This window comes from Schistocerca piceifrons, chromosome 3 (assembly GCF_021461385.2).
Source record: "Schistocerca piceifrons isolate TAMUIC-IGC-003096 chromosome 3, iqSchPice1.1, whole genome shotgun sequence".
Classification (NCBI taxonomy): domain Eukaryota; kingdom Metazoa; phylum Arthropoda; class Insecta; order Orthoptera; family Acrididae; genus Schistocerca; species Schistocerca piceifrons.
In genome coordinates this window covers 608,946,647-608,961,412 of record NC_060140.1, presented here as the reverse complement: position 1 = coordinate 608,961,412, position 14,766 = coordinate 608,946,647, and the positions used below count along the sequence as shown (strand labels likewise).

General features: G+C 45.2%; 1 non-coding gene across 1 annotated transcript; it reads left to right on the top strand.

Moving 5' to 3' along the window:
- Positions 1–13,304: 13,304 nt before the first annotated feature.
- Positions 13,305–13,413, top strand: LOC124791117. The gene has a single exon (XR_007016543.1). It is a non-coding gene; the product is annotated as a U6 spliceosomal RNA (small nuclear RNA).
- Positions 13,414–14,766: the final 1,353 nt, after the last annotated feature.

The window sequence follows — 14,766 nt, the reverse complement described above, 5'->3', positions numbered from 1 at the left end:
CCACAGCATATTATTAATATGTGGAGAATAATTATTATTATTTGGAGGATAAGGAGGCTTCTTTAACTAACAAACAAAACATTGGATTATTGCAAACGCGGACTAACAATCACGAGACTAACCCTGCAGTTGCTTTTGCACTATGCTTGCGAATTTTACCTTGAATTCCATCTTCAAGCGTAGTTAAGCCATCTAAATTTCTCCTGGCTATATAAATGAAATCAGGCCTTTGAGTGTGGTAAGATCTGCCATGAACGACGTGAGGGCAGCGTGACACGTCTTCTGTCTACGAGTTTTCGACCGACACTACTACTTCCATTCTCGCAGGCAGACCTCGTCTCCCAACAAAGAATCGCGCTCCCATGTTTCGCCCCCAAATTGTTAGTCGGTATGTGAGTGCTTACACACTGCAAAAGTGTTGTTGGATGTATTGTTTTCAGTGTAATGGAGAGTTCTGACACACTCCTTACAACATAATTGGCATGAGAGAATGCGATGCATCCATCCGGGAAACTGCTGTTCGTGTGGGACGAAGTGTTTCGGCAGAGCAACGGGTGTGCGCTGGATGGTTCACGGAAGGCCGTAGTACATGAACAGATGGGTCAGGTCGCACCACCCGCCCCCCCCCCCCCCCCCCCCCGAGAATATCAACACCTCGAGTAGATCTTCGACTCTGGCGCAACAGTGTAAAACATCACACATTATCAGGGGTGACAGTCTATCGCCGTTTATTATCGCATGAGTTACGTGCGCGTCATCCACTTCTCCGCCTGCCTTTGACGAAAGTACAGAAACATGCTAGACGACTATGGTGTATGGAACGATGTCACTGAAGACAGAAATGGCATCAAACAGTGTTTTCGGACGAATCCAGTTTCTATTTGTTTGAAAATGATTGCCGCAGACAGGGGAGCGGCATCACAACGACTTCATTCACAAGACATACAGCGCCAACTCAAAGCCTTATAGTTTGGGGTGCTATTGGGTACAAACACAAATCACAGTTTGTGCAAGTCGAGATGTCTGTGACCAGTGTGACCTACGTGAATGACATTCTGCGCCCCTTATCCATACCCTTCCGCACGGCGCCCCAGACGCCATTTTTCATCAAGACAAAGAACAACCACGTGTTGCTGCACGAACACGTGCCTTTTTTGTGTCACAGGAGGTCAGCCTTTTGCCCTGGCCTGCCAGATCAACAAACTTGTCGCCAATCGAAAATGCATGGGATTGGTGAAGCGACGTGTGCACCGTTGTGACCCAATGCCACCCACCACAGATGAACTTTGGAATTAGGTGAGAGCAGGGTGGATGGTTATACCACAGGACGCTATTCGCGCCTTATACGCGTCGATGCCATCACGCATAGAACAAGTTATTAGCGCCAATGGTGGACCCTATGCATACTAGGCAACAGGACGCATGCCGTACTGAGGTGACTGAAATGCTAATTGTTTCTCCAGAACATATTAATGTACACGCCCTGGAAATATGAACATCATAACTCCAGTCGTTCAAGGTGTTCTGTTTTTTTTTCTGAGCATGAGTGTATTTTAGGCAAAACGACCTTGATATGAGTCATGTAAGACGATGGCTGCACCATACTCATCAACTAAAGACTACCTGCATGGAAAAGCTTAATGGTCTCTGCTTTCTTGCCCACAGCTCTTGGTGAGCGGATTGTGCTAATATGCTCCATATTTACTGGGCCCTGGTCTCATGCCAGTTGGACTATGGTTGCCGGGTTTACGGGTCAGCAGCACATTCAGCTCTGAAATCGTTGGACCCAGTCCATCATTGGGAGAATAAGACTGTCGATTGGCATCTTCCAAACAAGTCCCACAGACAGTCTCCTTGCCGAAGCAGGAATCTTCCCTCTTTAGTTCCGATGGTATCAACTCATGCTCACTATTCAATCACCATCCAACAATTTCCTAATCATCCAAAATAGCAAATGCTTTCTGCATTGAGGTGTGTCGACTCCAAGACACCCGCCCTTGGGCAGGATAACCAGTTTAAGTGTGCCATGAGACCCTCTGCCCGGACCGCAGACCCTCTGCCCGGACCGCCGCCTAACCTCCTTGAGAAGGTGTACTCGGGGATTTTTTCCCCCTCCCTCCTCCCATCTTGGGTAGTAATCATTTCACGCATTGGTACCGACCTATTTCAAGGACTTAAAGTTTGAGTTGCCCCGATGACCTATCAGAGTCCGTTTCTCTCAGTTCTTCAGGACTTTAAGGGTGCTGCTGTCTTTTACATCGACTGTCTAAAACCATGAAGAGGACAGGATATGCATTTACATTTCCCGCCAGTCAGGAACAGCATTTGTTGCCAGGAACACAGAGCGTTTTTAGTTGGAGCTGGATGTTACTCTTGTCACCCTGTGATATCTGCTATTCATTATCTTCTCTCTGATCACAGTCGTACTTTATGTCTGTCTGTCTGTCTGTTGTTCAGAAGTCTCTCTCTGGGTCCCACGTCATGTGGGTATCCCAGGGAATGAATTGAACGACTATTTGGCTGGCGAAGCGCTTACTCGCTCGACATTCTTTTTGACGATTCCAAATGCAGACTGCAAATAAGATCTCTCTTGAAACCACTTGCCAGACCAGGATTCGAACCTCGGATCTATGTCTTCTGTGAACAAGCTCTTGACCGACTGATATATCCAAGCACGACTCACGACCCATCCCTCCCCGTTCCCCCACATGTACTTCTGCCAGTACCTCATCTCCAACCTTCCAAACTTAGAGAAGTGTGCCTGCATACTTGTGGGACTAGCCCTCCTGTAAGGCAAAAAGTCCTGGTCTGGCATACAGCTTTAATCTACCAGGAAGTTTCATATCAGCTCACTCTCTGGTATAGGAATAAAGTTCATTCTGGAAGAGCTCTCTTCAGTGAGAGTTGAAACAGCATGTAATGGGCTACTGCCGTCTCTAAGAAACCCAGCAATATGAAGAACAGGTGTATAACGCTCCTCGTTTCATTCCATCCGTAACGAATATGCCGGTGAGGGGGACCCCGTCGCATGAAGAATACCAGGCTATACCCGCCTCGTCCTACCACGTACTGACCTGATTATTTCTTCCTTTATTTCGTTACAGTCGGTCCAATCGATGTCCATTATGTTTATAGCCTTCTCACTTTTGCTATTACTAATCTCTGGCTAGGAGGCATTCTTTACTTTGTAACAGTCGCCGCCCTTAATCACGTTGGCGGAGTCGGATGAAGGTGGGGATTCTCTCGCCACAGCTGAGCCCTGGGAGATCTCCAGATCTACATACTTCGATAGTTCGGTCAGATTTCTAGCTGATATCGCTAACTCCAAATGAACTACCTCTTTATCGAGTGGCTGAAGACCCCGCTGTTCAATCCCTTAACCAACCAATATACAGCATAACATGAGAGTGATCTTTTTCCTTGGCCTCATTGTACCGTACAGGATCTTCCACAATATGGGCTCTATGTTTGAGCATTATGTCGTTTGTGAACCTTTTGTGTCGGCACTTTGAGGGTATATGTTAGTAGCAAAACTGGTCCATTGAGTCGGCTTTCATTGTACAGCGACTACACATTGCATTGTGTATATGAACACCGTCGCTTCATGCAGAGTACTAAAATGTAATGAGAGTCTCATTTCAACCTCTCATGTTGTGAAGTCAGGTACGTGTTAGACGGTACCTTGGTAAACACAGAATGGCGGGTTGTTTTCTTGAGCGGCATACAGAACAAATGTGAAATTTAAAGATTTTATGCGACGTTTGATTCTCCATCCGATCTTGATCTCTTGAGGCCAGTAATGAACAATCATCACTACATGACGATGGTTTAAATGCCCGAGTAACGTGGAGTAATGTGCAAGTTATCGGGTGATCAAAAAGTCAGTATAAATTTGAAAACTGAATAAATCACGGAATAATGTAGATACAGAGGTACAAATTGACATACACGCTTGGAATGACATGGGATTTTATTAGAACCAACAAAATACAAAAGTTCAAAAAATGTCCGACAGATGGTGCTTCATCTGATCAGAATAGCAATAATTAGCATAAAAAAGTAAGACAAAGCAAAGATGATGTTCTTTACAGGAAATGCTCAATATGTCCACCATCATTCCTCAGCAATAGCTGTAGTCGAGGAATAATGTTGTGAACAGCACTGTAAAGCATGTCCGGAGTTATGGTGAGGCATTGGCGTCGGATGTTGTCTTTCAGCGTCCCTAGAGATGTCGGTCGATGACGATACACTCGCGATTTCAGGTAACCCAAAGCCAATAACCGCACAGACTGAGGTCTGGGGACCTGGGAGGCCAAGCATGACGAAAGTGGCGGCTGAGCACACGATCATCACCAAACGACGCGCGCAAGAGATCTTTCACGCGTCTAGTAACATGGGGTGGAGCGCCATACTACATAAACATCGTACGTTCAGCAGGTGTTTATCAGCCAGGCTGGGGATGATGCGATTCTGTAACATATCGGCGTACCTCTCATCCGTCACGGTAGCAGTTACAAAACCATAATCACGCATTTCCTCGAAGAAAAAAGGCCCGATAACGGTAGATGTGATAAATCCAACCCATACCGTGACTTTTTCGTCATGTAATGGAGTTTCCACGACAGTTCTAGGATTTTCGGTAGCCCAAATTCTGCAGTTGTGGGTGTTGACAGACCCTCGGAGCGTGAAATGAGCTTCGTCGGTCCACAACACGTTACTCAACCAATTGTCATCTTCCGCCATCTTTTGAAACGCCCACACCGCAAATGCCCTCCGCTTCACTAAATCGCCAGGTAACAGTTCATAATGCCGATGGATTTTGTACGGATAGCATCGGAGGGTACGCCCAAGTGCCAATCGAACAGTAGTGTATGGAATACCGGTGTGACGTGCGACTGCACGAGCGCTGACTTCCCCGTGCGTAGACGAACCCGCTAGTCTCCATTTCTTCCTGAACTGTCTCAGCAGCATTACGCCTTGTGCTCGGTCGGCCACTACGGGGTCTATCGTCTAAACAACCCGTGGCTTCGAACTTCGAAATCATTCTCACCACAGCTGCTTTTGTCAACGGACCTTTACCCGTTCGAATTCCCTTCCTATGGCGATAGGATCGTAACGCTGAACTAGCACATTCCCCATTCTGATAATACAGCTTCACTAAAAGCGCCTTTTCAGGTAACGTCAACATGCTGCGACTGCTGGCGCATCAGATTCTCTCCCAATACAGCTCCTTTTATACACAATTGTCATGCGCAGTCACTAACGTTTTGCTGTCCAGCGAAATCTGTCGGACATTTTGTGAACTTTGTTTTTTTTTTTTTTTCTAATAAAACCCCATGTCATTCCAAGCATGTGTGACAATTTTTACCTCTCTATCTACATTATTCCGTGGTTTAAGTTTTCAAATTTATACTGACTTTTTGATCACCCGGTGTATTGAAAGGACGACAAGTATCATTACTTACATTAATGTTTAGCTGACAGTCACGCATCGAATATGTTGGTTACGTTCTCCAGCAACAATGGGTGATGCTTTGGAAACTTGTATCCATGCGACATGGAAGCAGAATTCCGCAGAAAAACATCCAAGCTCGTTTTGATTACGTGCCACCGCGTTAATTAGTTCTGACTGTGGCACACGGCGTTATGAATTTTCAGATTAAAAAATCATGTACAGTTCTGTAACATTGATCATTTGTATATTGTCATGCACATATGGTCTTATTTACGTTAGTTGGCATTTGACTTCTGTCGGTCAAAGTTACGACGTTGTCACGACAAATCTTTTGTGTCTCCATCTCGTGCAAAAATCACGCCAAAACTCAGAACTGAACGTACAGTACGGATCTCTGTAGTGTCTCCCTTATGCTCCCCTTTCGACAAATTTCATCACAAATTGTAAGGTGCGCGAAACTAAACCTGTTGTGACGACTCACGTAGAACTGGCGGGCACAAATGCTTTGCGTAGCGGAAGTGGCAACATTGTGATAGCCAACAATGCAAGGCTCCCATTGGTGTCTCGGTGTTGCATGTTTCACTTGCTGCAGCCCGCAGAAAGGCGTAGTAAGGGACTGCAATATACGTTGCTTCTTTGGACGTGATGGTGACTAACGCCGTAGAAGCAACAGACACGCGTTCGGAAGAGAGTGGCATGTAGTCTCGCGCCCTTGACTTAACCTGCGGCAGGGTTAGGCGCGTGACTCGTGAGTCAGCCAGTCCATAGCTGGAGAACTAGCGTTATTTCCGCCGCTCGGCACGATGCTTTCCGGAACAGAGGTGACGCAGGCTGCGGCGCCGGAACATGAGTCAACTGGTCGAGGCAGGCGTGGTTCGGCGCGGAGGCCGATTCATTCATTCATGAGTTCTGTTGTCAGCCGGCCGGCATTCCAGGGGACGGACGAACGCACAATGCGTCGGCTCTCGCTTTCAATGAGCCGTGGGCGGGGGCTGCACTGGCGCCACAGCGCTGCGCTGCGTCATACAAACCCACCTGCCCTGCGACACTCGGGCCAGTACGCTCTTCCTCGTCGGACTGTGCGCTTCTTGCTGTGGACCGAAACCAGTGTGGGACCAGCGCGTGTGACGATTTAGTTGACTCGGCTGCATGCTTTCGCTACAGCATTCTGTCTCTACCTGTACATCGAAACTGTGCAAGTGTACGTCCTCTTCGCCATTTTAAATTATCTTTTTAACTTGAAGTTAGCCAGACTGTTGCATCAGTAATATTGCTGCTGGACTTTGTTCTCTGAAAAGAACTTTTCAAGGTGACGTTGTATAATTATGTATTCAGTTCGCTGTTACATGTTTTGATTAGTGGTGTCATAAAGAGTGGTTGAGCACAGTAAAAAGTATTTTCGTCACAACCTATACGTAATACACGTTCGCACGACACGAGAATTAAATATGCCGTTCAAAATAGGTGACAGCTGTTCTTGTCGTGGTTGTATGAAAGTACTGTGAAGTTTAGTGATTGACTTAAATGATGTCAGCAGCAACTGTATTGAGCACACGGTTTTTTACGTATCCTTCAGCCAGCTCCTTGTTGAGTTTTGGTTTGCACTTTTGTGACTGTAGAACTCTGTTGAACCACACCTTTTTAAGGTTTATTACTGGCATGTTCGCTGTTAATAGGTATTATGTGTCAAAATTCCAAATCATAATACATGTTTATCGAAATTTTCTTCTGTATTTTCTGTGGTAGTACTCTGTACTTAAGTGGTGACAGTGGTACGTATAATTTTCTCGCTGGCAGCATTCTGTAGACGTCTTAATCTTCCTCGTGTCGGAAGAAAGTGTGTTGTGTTTTGATACCTGACTCTTGGTATGGTTCTTATTAGTGGACACAGAGACCCGTGTGCAATTGGTCGGCCGCGGTACGACGAGGTATTGGGAGCAGACGGCGTAGCTCTCTTTTTCTAGAACTGGCTCTCCGCCGCGACGGGCCGCCGCCGGTTATTCATAGTACCTACCGTTCGGCAGCGTCGTTAAAAAGCGCAGTCTCGCCAACCAGCCAACCAACCCAGAGAGGTGCCTCTTCTCGGAACGTTTACACTGTCAAAGAAAGGATGATCTCATTGGCGCGGCGATGTTCGCTCGCTCGCTCGCTCGCCTGGCCGGCGTCGAGCCATGCTCGTGCATTATCACGGCGTCGCTGGACTATGTTTAAATGAGCAAGTGAATCAGACTTGGTAATGCATATTCACATATAACGCACTGTGTTATACTGAACTCTTCTTGTGAAACTGCCACAAGTTTTTCTCTTTCCTATTTCTCAGGTAGTAAATTCGAAAAATAATAGATCAAATTCGGAAAGTAATAGAACCAGCTTTTGCGCTCACAATTAGAGTTGCAAGTCGAGTGTGATTGGAAGATCGTTCATAACGTTATTGCTCATATTCTCCACCCGATACCTCAGACATTGGTGCCTCTGAGTCGGTAAAAACAGTAGTGAGAATGATCGATCAATAGATTTGTGATGGGAAACAAAAATCGTAAAACAATTTTTAATTGTTGAAATAACATGCGTAATCTGATATCATTGTTTCAGAAGAAAAAAAGACAATTCTTGTAGGGAATTTGTCTATAGAATTAAAATTTATCTTAACGTTTGCCGTGTTATAAAGTGACGTCTCAGGTATTGTGTATTCGCGTCACATGAAAGACAGAAAGAGAACACTTGCATTAAGCAGAGCGCTCGACCTTCTCATGTACTTCGCCTCCGGAAGGATTCTTTTCGTTGTCCTGTTGTAGCCAGCGAACACATATGTGCTCCACCCGATTCTCCATCCATGGCCGAAGTGACAGCGAACTATGGATGAAGGATAACAAGCAGATTCCACATTTCTATATTTCCGCAAAGCATTTGACACGGTGTCCCGCGGCAGACTGTTAACGCTAAGTAACATAACCTAGTACGTTGCCCTCGACGGCGAGAGTTCATCACAGACAAGGTTATAGCGAGGAGTGCCACAGGGAAATGTGATAGGACCGCTATTTTTTTCTGTATACACCGCTATTATTTTCTGTATACATAAATCATCTGGCAGACAAAGTTGTCAGCAGTCTGCGCTTCTTTGCTGATGATGCTGTGGTGTACGGGGAGGTGTCGAGGTTGAGTGACAATAGGAGGTTATAAGATAACTTAGACACAATTTAGAGTTGGTGTAATGAATGACTGCTCCCTCTAAATGTAGAAAAATGTAAGTTAATGCTGATGAGTAGGAAAAAAAATCGTTAATATTGGGATACAGCATTAGTAGTGTCCTGCTTGATACAATCACGTCGTTTAAATATCTAGGCGTAACGTTGCAAAGCTATATGATATGGAACGAACGTGTGAGTTATGGTAGGGAAGGCGAATGGTCGACGTCGGTTTATTAGGAGTATTTTGGGAAAATGTGGTTCACCTGTAAAGGAGACAGCATAGGACGCTAGTGCGACATGTTGTTGAGTACTGCTCAACTGTTTTGGATCCGTAATAGATCGAATTAAAGGAAAACACTGAAAAAATTTAGAAGCGGGCCGCTAGATTTGTCACCGGTAGGTTCGAACAACATGCAAGTATTACCGGGCTACTAAGGGAGCTCAAATGGAAATCCCTGGAGGGAACGCGACGTTCTTTTCGAAACATTACTGGGAAAATTTAGAGAACCAGCATTTAAAGCCGACTGCAGAGCGATTCTGCTGCCGCCAACATACATTTCGCGCAAGGATCACGGAAATAAGATACAAGAAATAAGGGCTCTTAGGGAGGCATATAGATAGTCGTTTTTCCTCGCTCTATTTGGGTGCCGAACAGGAAACGAAATGACTGGTGCATGGTACCTTCCGCCACGCACCGAACGGTAGCTTACGGAGTAGCTATGTAGATGCACCGCTTGCAGTATTCATCACTCACCACTTCTGATTCGAAGGGAAAATAACCTGTTGGCGGTGGAGGAAGGGAATCTTCAGAGACATCTACATCTATTTCAGTATTCCGCCAAGTCACCTGACAGTCGATGATGGAGGGTAATTCGGGTACTACTAACTGATTTCCCCCCCCCCCCCCCCCCCGAATGGCGCGTGGGAAGAATGATTGTTGATAAACCCCTGTATCAGCTCTTCAGCTCTAATTTCGCGAATTTTCTCGTCGTAGTCATCGTGCGAGTTGTATATGGGAGGAAACTAATATGTTATCCGACTCTTCCCAAAACTTATTCTCTCGGAATTTAATCAGTAAACTCCGTGACGTCTATTGCCCCTATACATATTTCAAAGTTTACGCACAAAACCTCGTATTCTTCTGCCTGCAGAATCAAAAACAGGAAGCAGTCGAAATGGGATGCTGTAAAAGAATGTTCAGAATGAACTGTACCGATAAAGTACGAAATGACGGAAGGATTAAAAAGAATAGGCGATGAAGCAAGTCTATGTGAGACCCTCTGCAGAAGAAGGGACAGCTTGAGACAGCTTAATGGGATGTCTTGTATTACTACTACTACTACTACTACTACTACTAAGGCATCGACGCGCTGGAAGGAACAGTGGAGGGTCATGAATATTAGAATATGTAATGCGGACTATAGATTATAGATGTAATAATTACGTAGCGATTGAAATATCAGCACAAGATAGGAAAATATGAAGGGCAGCTTCCTACCAGCTGGAATGATAACTTAAAAATGGCGATCTAAAAAATGGACACTCATACCTTTGAAAAGTTTCGCATGCAATTCATTCAGCTGAGCTCAGTGTATGATTGAAATTTTCATTGCGCTCGAGTTTTCGTTTTCGGTGACGTAAAAAATTACTTTGAAATCTAGTTTCTTTGACGTTTTCATCAGATAGCCTAGGAAATATACTTTACTCATGCGTAAATCTCGATCTACTTTTATCCGGTCACGATAAAAATATTACATACGCAGTTGGTGCTTGTACCACATTTAATTTGACCAAAAACAGTATTGACTCTTTTAGAGGTTTTTCTTGCATTTTTTAAATTCTTTGCTCTTACTCTCCTGGTCATTCACAAAGATGATACTTGATTCTGCTTGGCATTGAAACGATCGTACGGCATTTATTGGCTGGGATATCCCCTTCGGGGTTCGGGCGCCGTATTGCAAGTCTTTTTAGTTGACGCAACTTCGGCAACTTGCGTGTCAGTGATGATGAAAATGATAAGGACACACAACACCCAGTCCCCTGCCGGGAATCGAACCCAGGCCCCCTTGGGCATTAATATTGTGCTTTCATAGGTTTCCGTCATATACGTAGAGGGCGTCACACGTAATTACATAACATTATTGTGTAGAAAGTCGTAAATTTCAGACTGGAGCCTAATATAGAATATTCGCTGTTTCGTAAACTTGGGCTATTTTAATGAGTAGTAAAGAAATATCGTCCGCTTTCGGCAAAAGATATCTCCTGAACGAAGGCCTATTAAAGTGAACGGCCTTAGGATGAGATAACTAGCACCTTAAATCACATCAGTATTCAGTTCATTCTCTAATCACCATCCCCGACCCTGCATCCTTTCCTTTTCAGAGGTTCTTTGCTAGCCGTGAAGTTAAAGTTCTGTGTGAAATAAACTGCCATATTCTCACACAGTTGGTATTTCCTTGTATTGTTCATAATCTAACATAAATTGTCTCTGAATAACACATTTATCCATATCGTCAATTGTATATTTATTGTGTATACTTGGCTGCTTTTACTTCGAAGTAAATATTCAGTTAACTCATCTCAGCATCGTGTCCTTTGTGCCGTAATTAACAAACTATCGACTTACGTAGCTTTAGTATTTCGCTTGCACATTCCGTGAACTTTTCTGTTTACAATGCAAGGCGTTTTACACAATCACTTTACATCTTCATATGCGTATGTACTCTGCAAACCACTGTTCGTTGCATGGAGGAGGATACAGCCTGCTAATATTATCGATGTTCTTTCCTGTTCCATTCGCGGATGACTGATATGCCTCAGATCGCGTCCTAATCTCTCTTAACTTACTCTCATAAATTTTACGCACAGAACAGGGTGATTCAAAAAGAAAGAGCAGATTTAAGTTGTTCATCACAGACAGACTACGAAAGAAAGAAGACTAGAAAGAAACACGTGGCGCGCGTCACTGTATAGAGGATTAAGTTCGGACAGACACTATACCACACGCTCAACAGGAGCACCGCGCTTTGCTCGAGAAGCGTAGAAACAGATGTGCATTTCATTCTTCGCACGGATCAGCAGGTCCCTGTTTACTGAATCGACAGCTTCCTTCAACAGTTCGATTTCTCAGCTCTTGAAGAGTAGCTGCCATCGATAGAACAAAGGCTCCGTCTTTTATGTACCGCACAGAAAAAAAACGCCGGTTGTGAGGTCTGGTGACCTGGAAGGCGGAAGTAATGAAAAAGGTCCTGTTGTCCAACTCTTCCAGTCCGATGTTATAGCATGGTGTTCTTAAGATAACGCCGCACCTGAAGGTGACAGTGACACTGGGCGCCGTTGTACATAAAAATTAAATCATTGGAATCTTCACTGCTACAAGTAAGGCTTCATATGCAGGAGTCGTTTCAGAACACGCCACACCGTTGTTTGAGGTAGTTGAAGTTTCTGGCCTCCCGTCTTGAGGACTTCGGAGGGCTCGTGTGAAAGTATCTCGGATACGCTCGATATTTCCATCAAAAGTACGTGGCCGACCAGTGCTCTTTCCTTCGCATATGCAACAGACTTCCAAGAATTTTATGTGCCAGTTGTAAATGTGTTTGAGCAGAGGCACCTTCTTGGTGAATCGACGGCGGAATGTAATGGATTGACTTCGCGCAAATTGCAAGACACGAAGTGATTTGTCTTGTGATATGGTCGCCATGTTGCTACAAATACACAACAACGCACTTGTTGAAACTGTGAACCTCCGTTTAGCCACAGACATACGCAACGTATTTCCATCTTTTATAGTTTTTCCGTAATAATCAATTGAAATCTGTTCTGTATTTTTGAATCATCCGGTATAATGATCGCCAGGTATTCTTCGAATACAGTTTGTCTAAATTTGCGCAGCACGGTTTCAGAGAGAACTGCGTGGTTATTTTGTCCAAAGATTCCGCTTTATGATAGCCGAGCATTTCCGTTACTCTTTTATATGGTCTGTACCAACGTGGTACAGCCCATCTGTGAAATCGTTCGATGTCTGTTGTCATGCCTCCTCGATGAGGACTCCAAAAAATCGAACGTTACCCTCGACTCGGTGACAGTAGTGTCCTGCTTGCACTTTCAAGTAATAACGCGCACCAGTGTGAACTAGAGCGTCGCTGTACCTAGTCACGTGGCTAATGGAGTTCCCACAGCTTCCGAGTTGATCCGCAGGGGACATAACTTGTTACGAGGAAGGTTGGAGATAGTTGTTTTCGTGCCGTCGTACGGTGGCGGCAAGCACGGCAGCAGTGTGGTAGTTGTGCGGGCCGGAGACTAGCCACCCTGCCGGGCCGGGGGCGCCCCCGCGCGCGGCGCACTGGGAACGAGTTGCGGCGCCGAACAAATGAGCGGCTGCCTCCAACCCACGGGTGCCTCAGCCTCAGCGGCTGCGGCGTTCATCTCTCGCTGACCTGCAGCGGCAGACGAGTGAGCCGGCCCGTGCGCTGCCGTCGCGCCAAACCACCCACCGGCGCCTCAATTGCCCACCTCGCCTCACCTCACTTGACGCACTCGACTCGCAGGTGAGTGGGTGGTGCTGCCACAGCGCTCTTTCTCTCTCAAACCGTGCAAACTTAGCTCGGCGCATGTTACGTACCTGGTCTTCGTACGCAAATGCGACATTTGTGGGTGGTTTTGTACACGCTTCGGCGGTACATATACTAAAATTGGAACGATACAGAGAAGATTAGCATGGCCCCTGCGCAAGGATGACACGCAAAAGTGGCCGAGCGGTTCTAGGCGCTTCAGTCTGGAACCGCGCGAGCGCTACGGTCGCAGGTTCGAATCCTGCCTCGGGCATGGATGTGTGTGTAGTCCTTAGGTTAGTTAGGTTTAAGTAGTTCTAAGTTGTAGGGGACCGATGACCTCAGATGTTAAGTCCCTTAGTGCTCAGAGCCATTTGAACCATTTGGGTGGTTTTAGTTCTGGCGATTTTATCAGTTTTTGAAAATAATGCAACTCTGTACTCTTCCCCTTCTCTCCTGACATAGCTGTCGAGCCACTGCAGCTCTACGTGCCTCATACGAATGACTTCGCTTCTGAGAATATTTTTGTTCCGCCTTCACAACGACAAGAAAATACATGTCTCTCCTTATTAGACGCTTATCGCTTTATTGAAGTAAAGTGTAATTAGTGGTGGTCATTTGTGCCTGGTTTTTCGCCTTCATCAGGAAATGCCACCTTGCACGCCTTTCGTTTCTTTCCTCGTTAGATATTGATAGTTGTGGTCTGATTGTACGCTGCTTTGCAGAAGTGTGCATTTTTTTGCGTTTAACACACCACACTTTTTCGTACGTGTTGTACGAAATAGCGTGCTGTGCTACACATAAAAATGCACAGTTCTGCAAAAAAAGCGTAAAATCAGACAAGTATCAGGGCCTAACGAAGAAAGATACGGAGTAAGTGTTAGCAGTTGGCATTTCCTGATGAAAGAGAAAAACGAAGGAGAAATCACCACCACTGATTATGCTTCACTTCAGCAAAGCTATATGCGTCTGTTGAGAAAAACACACATTTTCATGTAATTGGAACGATGGAACAAAAATACCTCCAGGAATTGTAAAGCAGCTACTGACAATATGACCACACAAATGGAGACTTTTCTTCTGCATCTTCTTTCAGGAAGTAGGTACTTCACCAGTTCCGGTCACAGAGAAAGTTGTTGCCAACGTTCCTTTGGCCTGTCAGTGTCTCCTTTAATCATCCGGTCTGTACGATAAAACCTCTACGGAAGGAAGATAGAATTTAACATCCCATCGACAGGGCAGTCACTGAGACGTAGCAAAGGGTCGGAATATACTAAAAGATGGAGTAGGAAACGGGCAGTGCCCATTTCAAAGGAACCATCCCGGCATTTGCCTGGAGCTACTTTGAGAAATCACAGAAAACCTAATCCGCATCGCCGGACGGGGATTTGAATTTTCTTCCTCCCGAATACGGTCTTTTCTGGTATTTAACTTTCTTGCATTCAGCTGTGAGAGCCATCTTTATTTTCCTTGATTCTCTCATCTATTTTAAAATTATTCAGTTCTCTCCGCACACCGTCATTTTTAAAATTATCGTGTCTCGTGGAGCATTTCTGATTGTTATATCTAAGAT